We start from the raw sequence: 9,283 nt of genomic DNA, 5'->3' as shown, positions 1-9,283 counted from the left end.
ATAACAGGTTAATTTGGTGTTAAATGTGTTCCCCGCAGTCCCCAAACCCAGAAAGTGCTGATAAAGGAAGAGTTCATTTGTTCTTAAAACAAACCTAAGTTTGTATTGTACCAGTGGGAACATGACCCTTTGGGTTTTTTTGAGGTCCTTCAATGTTTGCAGTAAAAATACAATTAATCAGTGCTCCAAAATGGCCTGTTTGTTTAAGGATTTAGCACCTCCCTTGAACAACAAACCTTATTGTTTAATTGAGAACCGTCCTCTTGATAAAGGACATTAAAATATCTTGATTTCATTCCTGAACAGTATCCAAGACAAAGAACACCAGTTGTAAAACTAAAAAAAGAAAATGTTACTGTCCAACTGGATTGAATTTTAAAGAACTAATTTAGTGTGTTCTGTTTGTGAATGATTCTCTTTTTCTGCACAAAAGCCGAAATCGCGGCCCTGCTGTGGCAGCTGGTGGGAGCACCTGGTGGTCACGGCTGCCAGGGGAGCCTTTGGCCCCAGCGGGGACAAAAAAGCCTGGAAAAGAAGAAAGAGCGTGACACAATCCGAACCAAAGTTAAAAGCTGCCCAGTGAACTTTTGCTCCTTTCACCCAGGCATGTCGGTACAGAAAAACAAACCACTAAAAATACAACAAAAGCTCGTTTGATGGTGAGGACTGTCCTCCACCTTCTGGTTGAGGCAGCGTGGTTTTCCACCAGAGGAAGGAATCACCAGGGGTGGCCCCGAGGGGTCCTAAGAGGGCAGGGACAAGCTTCATGGGCAACACTCTGAATGGGTGTCACTGTTCAAAGCACAGATACCATCGCTTGCCACCCTTCTCTGCCAAAGCTGACCCACAAGAAATTTAATCAATTGAGATTCCAAAACCAGAATTCCTTAGTTCCACTCTTGCTGGATGTGATCCTCGCTTATGGGGTTTGATGACTTCATCCTAATTCGTACGCCCAGGAATTTTATTGGCAGATTTGGATATTCTTGTGGCGTGGCAGATCTTCCCAGGCGACCGTGTATTTTATGGGCATCCACACCGAGGAGAAGCAATCCTCATTTCAAGGGCTGCCGTAAGCACGTACCACCACAGAGGGCCAGACAAGCAGAGATGTAACTCCTCCTGGTCCTGGAGGCTGGAAGTCCAGGATCACGGTGTCCTCGGCAGGGCTGGCTCCCTCTGAGAGCTGTGAGGAAGGCTGGCTTCCAGACCTCTCTCCCCAGCTCCAGGGCAGTGGTCTCTCCCCGTGCCTCCACATCATCTTCACTCTTGTGTATCTACATCCAGATTTCTACCACAGTTTAGCCAGGTGGGTGACTGGCATGGACTATTTATATAATTTTTTTATCAACCTTTGCAATTGTACTGCCTTAATTAAAATAATGTGGAGATTTTTCCTCTTTTTCCATGCCCCAAACAGTATCCAAAAATCTCGTCTGTTAGAATTTTTTGTGACATCGACAAAGTCTGAACCTTTGGGGGAAGCTAGCGACTCTTTGAAAACTTTTTTGTATTTCTTTTCTAAAAACCTCTACTTATATCTTCTCTCTTCTGGGATCTTTCTTTTTTAAAAGATTTTATTTATTTATTCATGAGACACACACAGAGAGAGAGGCAGAGACACAGGCAGAGGGAGAAGCAGGCTCCCTGCGGGGAGCCTGAGGAGGAACTCGATCCCAGGACCCCAAGAACACAACCTGAGCCAAAGGCAGACGCTCAACCACTGAGCCACCAAGGTACCCCTCTTCTGGGATCTTTCTGATAAATAATATCCTCTTAGAAAATGATCCAGCTTTTCAAATTCAGTGTTTTATTTTTTTAATGAATGATGAATGAATTAGCTTATATCCTCAACTTTATTCCTTCCATCTCCCAATCCTACCACCAAACTTTTGTGTTAGTTCTGTGATAAATATAGTCTATATGTACCACCCTCCTTTTACCAAAATGTATCCAGTTATTCCTTAGTTGATCCAAATTCATCCTCTAGTAATCTCTTCAAGAATTGCTCATGAGGGACGCCTGGGTGGCTCATCGGTGTCTCTGCCTCTCTCTGTGTGTCTCTCATAAATAAATAAATAAAATCTTTTTAAAAAGAGCTCATGAAACCATTCTCAAATCATGCATGTCCAAAATTGCCTAAGGTTTTGAGAATTAGAAGATAAGCCACAGATTGGGGGTGGGGAATTTGCAAAACATATATATGATAAATGACTTCTATTCAAAATTTACAGAGCCTTAGGGCGCCTGGCTGGCTCAGTCAGTGGAGCATACGACTCTTGATCTCAGGGGTTGTAAGTTCGAGCCCCACATTGGGTGTAGAGATTACTTAAAAATAAAATCTTTAAAAAAAATTTACAAAGAGCTCCTAAAATTCAACAATAAGAAAATAAACAACCCAATTGGAAAATGGGCAAAACATCTGAACAGTCACCTCACCAAAGACATGTGGACAGCAGGCAAGCATATGAAAAGATGCTCAACATCCTATATCAGAAGGGCACTTAAAACACCAGTGGGACACTACCGCACGCCTATCAGAATGGCTAAAATCCACAACCAACAACAGAGGCTGGCAAGGGTGGGAAGTAATAGAAGCTCTGGTTCACCGCCACTGGGAATGAAGTGTCCCACCATTATGGAAGACAATTTGGCCATTTCTTACAAAGCTAAACGTAGACTTACCATACAATCCAGCAATCACACTCCTAGGTATTTGTCCAAATGAGTTGAAAATGTATGTCCACACAACAACCTGTACATGAATATCTGTAGCAGCTTTACTCATAATTTCCCCAAATTGGAAGCAACCAAGATGTCCCTTAAGAGGTGAAAGGATAAGCAAACTGAGGTGCTTCCACACAATGGAATTTTTTTTTAATGAGCTATTAAGCTACCTAAGAACATGGAAGAAATTTAAATGCATATTGCTAAGTGAAAGAAGCCACACTGGAAAAGCTACACACCATAGGGTTCCAACTATATGATATTTTGGAAAAAAAAAAAAAAAAGCAAAACTATTTTGAGGCGGCAAAAAGATCGGTGGTTGCCAGGAGGAGGAGGGGGAAGGAGGATGGAAAACTGGCCTTCTCATAAAATCCTGACTTCACCTTCTTTCCTTGAGAATCGTGGGCCACCTCTCCTGGAGTTTGCTGTGGATCTGTGGACATGCAAGGCTGGCCCGATCTTTATCCCCTTGTAAGTGGCTTGACCCTTTATTTTTTTTCCTGGCTGCTCAAAAAATTCTTTATTTTTAAAATTCAATATGCTTGATCCATTTTCCTTGGCATAGAGTTTTCTCTTTCAATATATGGATTCATCTAAGGAAAATTTCTTGAATTATTTATTGAAATTTATGTATGTTCTATCAATTCTTTGGGATTTCTTCTTCAGAGATTCCAACTATGTGTGTATTAGACTTCTTTGCATGTCATACATAAAATATATGACATGTCTGTGTATAGTATAGAGATGCATTACATATTTTATATATATAAAACTTTCCTCATTCTTTTTAGTTCTACATTTATTCCCAGTTCATTTGCTCACTTTCATCCCCTCTATTTGTCATGTCCTGTATAGTGTATTCCACAATGTCTGTCCCCTTCATATTCCTTTCACTGCATTTTTATTTCTCTGTGATGTTCATCTCTCATTTCTATTTTTTTTAAGATTTTATTTATTTATTTGAGAGAGAGGGAGAGCAAAAGCAGGGGGAGCCGGGGGGGGGGGGGAGGCAGAAGGAGAAGCAGCCTCCCTGCTGAGCCAAGAGCCCTACGTGGGACTGGATCCCAGGACCCTGAGGTCACGACCTGAACCCAAGGCAGACACTCAATTGACGGAGCCCCCCAGGTGCTCCTCACCCCTCATTTCTTTGTGCAATTCAACCAGTTCTCATGTCATGTCTCCTGTAGTCCCATAATCTCTTGTCTTGCATTTCAGCCTTATGACCTCCTCTCATCAGGCTGCTCGCTTAACTAATGTGCCTAGTGTCTGGTCACCGTCTTCACCTGCTCCATGGCAACATTTTTTCTGGTGGCTGTTTTTCATCTAACTGTGAGTTTAATGGCTATTCTCCACACCCGTCTCTCTGGGCATCTCTCAGCAAGGCTGCGCCATTGACCCTTAGACTATCACGGAATGGGTTGGATTGTCCTGAGCCAACTAATGGCACAGCAGCCTCCCCAGTATCTCAGCCCAGACTCTCCATGGGATTATTTTTTTTAACATTTTATTTATTTATATTTAAAGAGACAGTGTGTGTGTGCTTGTGGTGGAAGGGGGGTGGGGGCATCAGGCAGAGAGAAAAGAAGAGAAACAGACTCATTGCTGAGCACAGAGCCCCACGCGGAGCTCGATCTCACGACCCTGAGATCACGACCTGAGCCTAAATCAAGACCTGGACGCTTAACCCACTGGGCCACCCAGTCACCCCTCAAGTGTAGGGTTTCTTGTGGGATCCTAAGCCCACCGCTTCGCTGCACAGGCAATGAGCAGAGTGATGCCGCCAGCCTTGCTCCCTGCAGGCCTTGCTCATGGTTTACCCCAGGGAAACACAGAATGACCCTGGGTCATTTCAGGGTTTCAGGCACCCTGAAAGCTGCAGCCCCTACCCCCACTTGCCATGTCCCCATTTCCCTTTCTCCTAATCCCAGGTTCCACCTTGTCCAATTGTGGAGTTTATACATATCTCTGAAAATGGAATTTCTTCTCCTCCTCCTCCTCCTTCTTCTTCTTCTTCTTCTTCTCCTTCTCCTTCTTCCTCTTCTCCTTCTCCTTCTTCTTCTTCTTCTTCTTTTAATTTCCATTCTCTTCACTCCTTTTATATACTTTTCCCAGCTCCATCCCTGCCCTGCCAGGCTTGGGTCTTACCAAGTCTGTAAATTCTTGTTGCTCCCGTCACTGTCACACGTGGAGTTCTGACACATGTGGGAAGTCGCTGCACTCTCTGCTAACCCTGTCCTCTTGCACCTGGTTTCTCCAGGTCCCGCTGCCCCAGCCTGGCACCTTGTCCCACAACAGGAGCACAAAATAGGCATAAAGAGCCAGGCCACCTCCCCGCCCTGAGGCTCTTATTTTATAGATCTTGGTTGATTTCCATAACTGACCATTTGGGCCACTTTGCCTTTTGTCTTGCCTGGGCTCTAAATTCTCTTTGTTTTAAATTCACCAACAGAATGAGCCTGCAAAGCCCCAGGCCTCCACCCTCGACCCCAATAAAAGCCACTGGCTGCACATGCTCTCACTGCACCTGCCACCTCACTGTGGGGCTCCAAGTGCCCTGTACAGTTTCCAGGTCTTTTTTTTTTTTTAAGATTTTTTTTTTTTTTTTGACAGAGAGGTACAGACAGAGCATGCACAAGCAGTGGGAGCCACAGGCAGAGAGATAAGCAGGCTCCCCATAGAGCAGGGAGCCCTCCGCGGGGCTCGATCCCAGGATCCCAGGATCACAACCCGAGCTGCAGGCAGAGGCCCACCAACTGAGTCACCCAGGTGCCCCGTTCCCAGGTCTTTGGTAAGCGATAAATCTTTTTTTTTTTTTTTTTTTCAAAGATTCCCAATGGTCATTCCCAAAGGGTGTCTTGTAATCATACCACGAGGGCCAGGCCAGTCATAACATTGGTTTGAAAAGGGCACCCATCAATAATTGCAAGTGGCATGTGGTCAGCAGAGCGGGTGTCTAATATGGGAATGTGGGTGTGACTCGGGACGGAGAGGACGTGCGTGGGTGCAGAGAGCCTGGCCCCTGGAGCAGGCAGATGGGTGACAAGGGAATGAAAGTGCAACCAAGCCATGTGAGATGAGCCCCTACGATGTCCTCGAGGGACAAGCTCCCCCCAGGTCCCCCACCCCGTGGCCATGACCAGTCAGGGAGACTCTGGGGGGAATCTGGAACCGCTGGGCCTTGCAGATTTGCTAAGAAGCAGCGGTGCCCAGGCAGGAATCCAGGCCCTCTGCAGAAGTATGACCACCCCACTCTGCCTTAGGCACATCCCTGGATGGTACACAGGTTTCATTCCCCAGGGGGGTAGACAGTTGGCCACGAGAGCCATGGGAGGCAGATATTTTTCCCCTTCAGTTTGCAATTCATACTGGAAACGTCCATGTCCACTGTCAGTGAGGAGAGAAGGACGCGCTGAAAATCCCCCAAAGCAACCGGCTACTTAATGAAAACAGGAAAACAGGGGTGCCTGGGTGGCTCAGTGGTTGAGCGTCTACCATCAGCTCAGGTCGTGATCCCAAGGTCCCCGCATCCGGCTCCCTGCAGGTAGCCTGCTTCTCCCTCTGCCTGTGTCTCCGCCTCTCTCTCTGTGTCTCTCATTAAAATAAAATAAAATAAATAAAATAAAATAAAATAAAATAAAATAAAATAAAATAAAATAAAATAAAATAAAATAAAATAAATAATAAAATAAAATGGATGACAATGACATATTCCAGTGTCTTGGTGTCTACTTTCCTTCTCCACTGGTTTGAGATTGTGGGAGGGGTTCATGTTTACCTGTTAATTATTATCATCCTTCTGAAAATGGCAACATAAGCACCAGAATTGAAAAATCTGAACATAGGGATCCCTGGGTGGCGCAGCAGTTTAGCGCCTGCCTTTGGCCCAGGGCGCGATCCTGGAGACCAGGGATCGAATCCCACATCGGGCTTCTGGTGCATGGAGCCTGCTTCTCCCTCTGCCTGTGTCTCTGCCTCTCTCTCTGTGACTATCATAAATAAATTTTTAAAAAAATCTGAACATAGAATAAATTTATGCTACAGGGATGCGCTGTGCTGAAGTCACTGGTTTCGTGGAAGGTCATGAGGGAAAACCAACCGGCAGGAATACTTTATGGAGCAGTCAGACTTCCCGAATCCTGCAGAGGCATCGAGATATAATCCGCGGGCTATTTTCCGTCATACAGGTGGAGCGCATTCCATGCTATTTCAAAAGAGTTTATTTATGGTAAAACATGTGACTTTGGGGGGAGGGGCTGAAGCTCTCTGGTTCTTATTTCATAGAAAAGGTTTTCAGCTTTGAAATTTGAAGTGTTCTTCACCTCCTGTTAAAACATCAGGGGTAGCAGGGCGCCTCTGTACCGACGCTACCACAGCTTATCCCGTTGATACGAAATGCCTCATTCAACCAGATTTTTTGAGAACTATTGTTCCAGCCACGCAGAATCAAGAAAGATACCACATAAGAAATAAATGATTTCCATCATCAAATTTCTTTTTAAATCTGACAAGGTCGGGATCCCTGGGTGGCGCAGCGGTTTAGCGCCTGCCTTTGGCCCAGGGCGCGATCCTGGAGACCTGGGATCGAATCCCACATCGGGCTTCCGGTGCATGGAGCCTGCTTCTCCCTCTGCCTATGTCTCTGCCTCTCTCTCTTTCTCTCTCTGTGACTATCATAAATAAGTAAAAATTTAAAAATAAATAAATAAATCTGACAAGGTCCGTGAATGGGAGAGACACCGTCCCCCCCAGCCATTCACCACATCTTTTCTTCTCCAATTTGAAACTCCCCCTTCATGATTAAAGGAAACCAATTTTCCAACTTTACAGACACCAACTGAGTATCCGGCAGTTTGGTTATGACCCCAACTACCCAGAGTTAGCTCAGACCCCACAGGTAAGTGCTCGGTCCCACAGGACTGCCTTCCCTCCAGTTCAGATGCCATCTGCACCCCCAGATGGTCACCTGCATGTCTGACCAACCAGCTCTAAGTCAGGTGTGCCCATGAGCCCCCTCCTCAGACTTGTGATCATTTGCTCTAAGGGCTCACAAAGAAAACACTCATGTGTTACCGGTTTGTTATAAAGGATATGATTAAGGACACAGATGAACAGCCAAATGAAGAGGAATCTAAGGAGGCGTCCAGAGAGGTCGCAAGCGCAGGGGTTTGGAGTGCTACCACTCTCCTTGCACATGAAGGTGTTCTCTGACCCAAAAGCTCTCTGAACCCCCTAATGGAGAGATTTTTTTTATATTTTATTTCTTTATTTATTTGAAAGAGAGAGAGAGAGAGAGCAGGGGAGAAGGGCAGAGGGAGAGGGAGTAGCAGATCCCTGCAGAGCAGGGAGCCCAATGCGGGACTCGATCCCAGGACACTGAGATCATGACCTAAGCCGAAGGCAGACACTTCACCAACTGAGCCCCCTAGGCATCCTTGTAGAGACTTTTACGGAAGCTTCATGACATAGGCATGACCAATTTTTAACTCAATCTCCATGGAGGACGAGGGGGGCTGACAATCCCAAGTTTCTAATCATGGCTTGATCTTTGGGGTGACCAGCTCCCAACCTGAAGCTCTGCAGGAAACCACCAGGGTCACCTCATTAGAACGAAAGATGCTCCTATTGCCCAAGAGGTGCCAAAGGATTCAGGGTGTCAAGAACTGGGGACAGAGACCAAATACATATTTCTGATTGTGTCCCAACTAGCTACTAAATTCTTATGTATATATTTTGATGCAATGGACATCTGACGTTTGGTTGGTCCACCCCCCTCCAACCCCGTGCCCCAGTCACCGTATTCCTGTGATCTCTCCCCTCCTTCCCATGGGGGGTCATCGAAGCAGCCAGGTCATGACATGCCCTTGCCCTGGCTCCAGTTTATTAGCACGGTGTTAGCGGACCCAGCGAGAGCCAGTCCATGTCTTCCATCCATGGGAGTTTGGACAAGGGGAGAGAGGGAGACAGAGAGGGAAAGAGGGTGCTATAAGGATGTGGACTGAAACACAGAGAAGCAGGTCTGTGGTAGGAGAAACAACGAGGCTGGAGTTCTGGAAGGAGCAGGGTGCCGGCCCCCGACTGGACTGCCAGAGGCCCCATGAGCTGCTACTCCACCCACCGAGACCCTCCTCGCTGTGCCTGAGCTTGTGCCCTCTGGGTTCCTGCCACAGACAAAACAGCCCCAGTTAATTCTCTGGATCCAGGTCTGGGATCTGTTCCTCGTCACTGATCCATCTCCTCGTTCCTGGGCCAGGGCCAGGTATGCTTTCACCACTTACTTTACAATTTAATATATGGCAGGACAAGCCCCGTGATTATTGTTCTTACAGTTTTCTGCTGGCTATTCTCACATATTTTATGCTTCCTGATAAATTTAGAATCTTGGTGTCCAATTGCAAAAAAAAAAAAATTGCATAAGAATTTGGATTCATATAACCTTGAATCTCTTAGATTCATCTAGAGAAAATGGACATCCCTGGAACACTGGGACTCGGTCACCAGGAATAAGTTGGCTACATTCCAGGCTCTTCATGGCCTTTATGAGTTTCACAGCTGTTTT

At 46.0% G+C, this 9,283-nt stretch overlaps 1 long non-coding RNA gene across 1 annotated transcript; it reads left to right on the top strand.

Annotated features, from left to right (window-relative positions):
* The first annotated feature begins 943 nt into the window (after positions 1-943).
* LOC144305439 (uncharacterized) lies at positions 944-7,507 on the top strand. Its single transcript, XR_013372461.1, has 4 exons — positions 944-1,309; positions 3,125-3,198; positions 3,943-4,056; positions 6,769-7,507. It is a non-coding gene; the product is annotated as an uncharacterized LOC144305439 (long non-coding RNA).
* Positions 7,508-9,283: the final 1,776 nt, after the last annotated feature.

This window comes from Canis aureus, chromosome 3 (genome assembly GCF_053574225.1).
Source record: "Canis aureus isolate CA01 chromosome 3, VMU_Caureus_v.1.0, whole genome shotgun sequence".
In the NCBI taxonomy this organism is placed as follows: Eukaryota; Metazoa; Chordata; class Mammalia; order Carnivora; family Canidae; genus Canis; species Canis aureus.
Note: the sequence above shows the minus strand (reverse complement) of the source record. Positions and strands in the feature narration are given on the sequence as shown.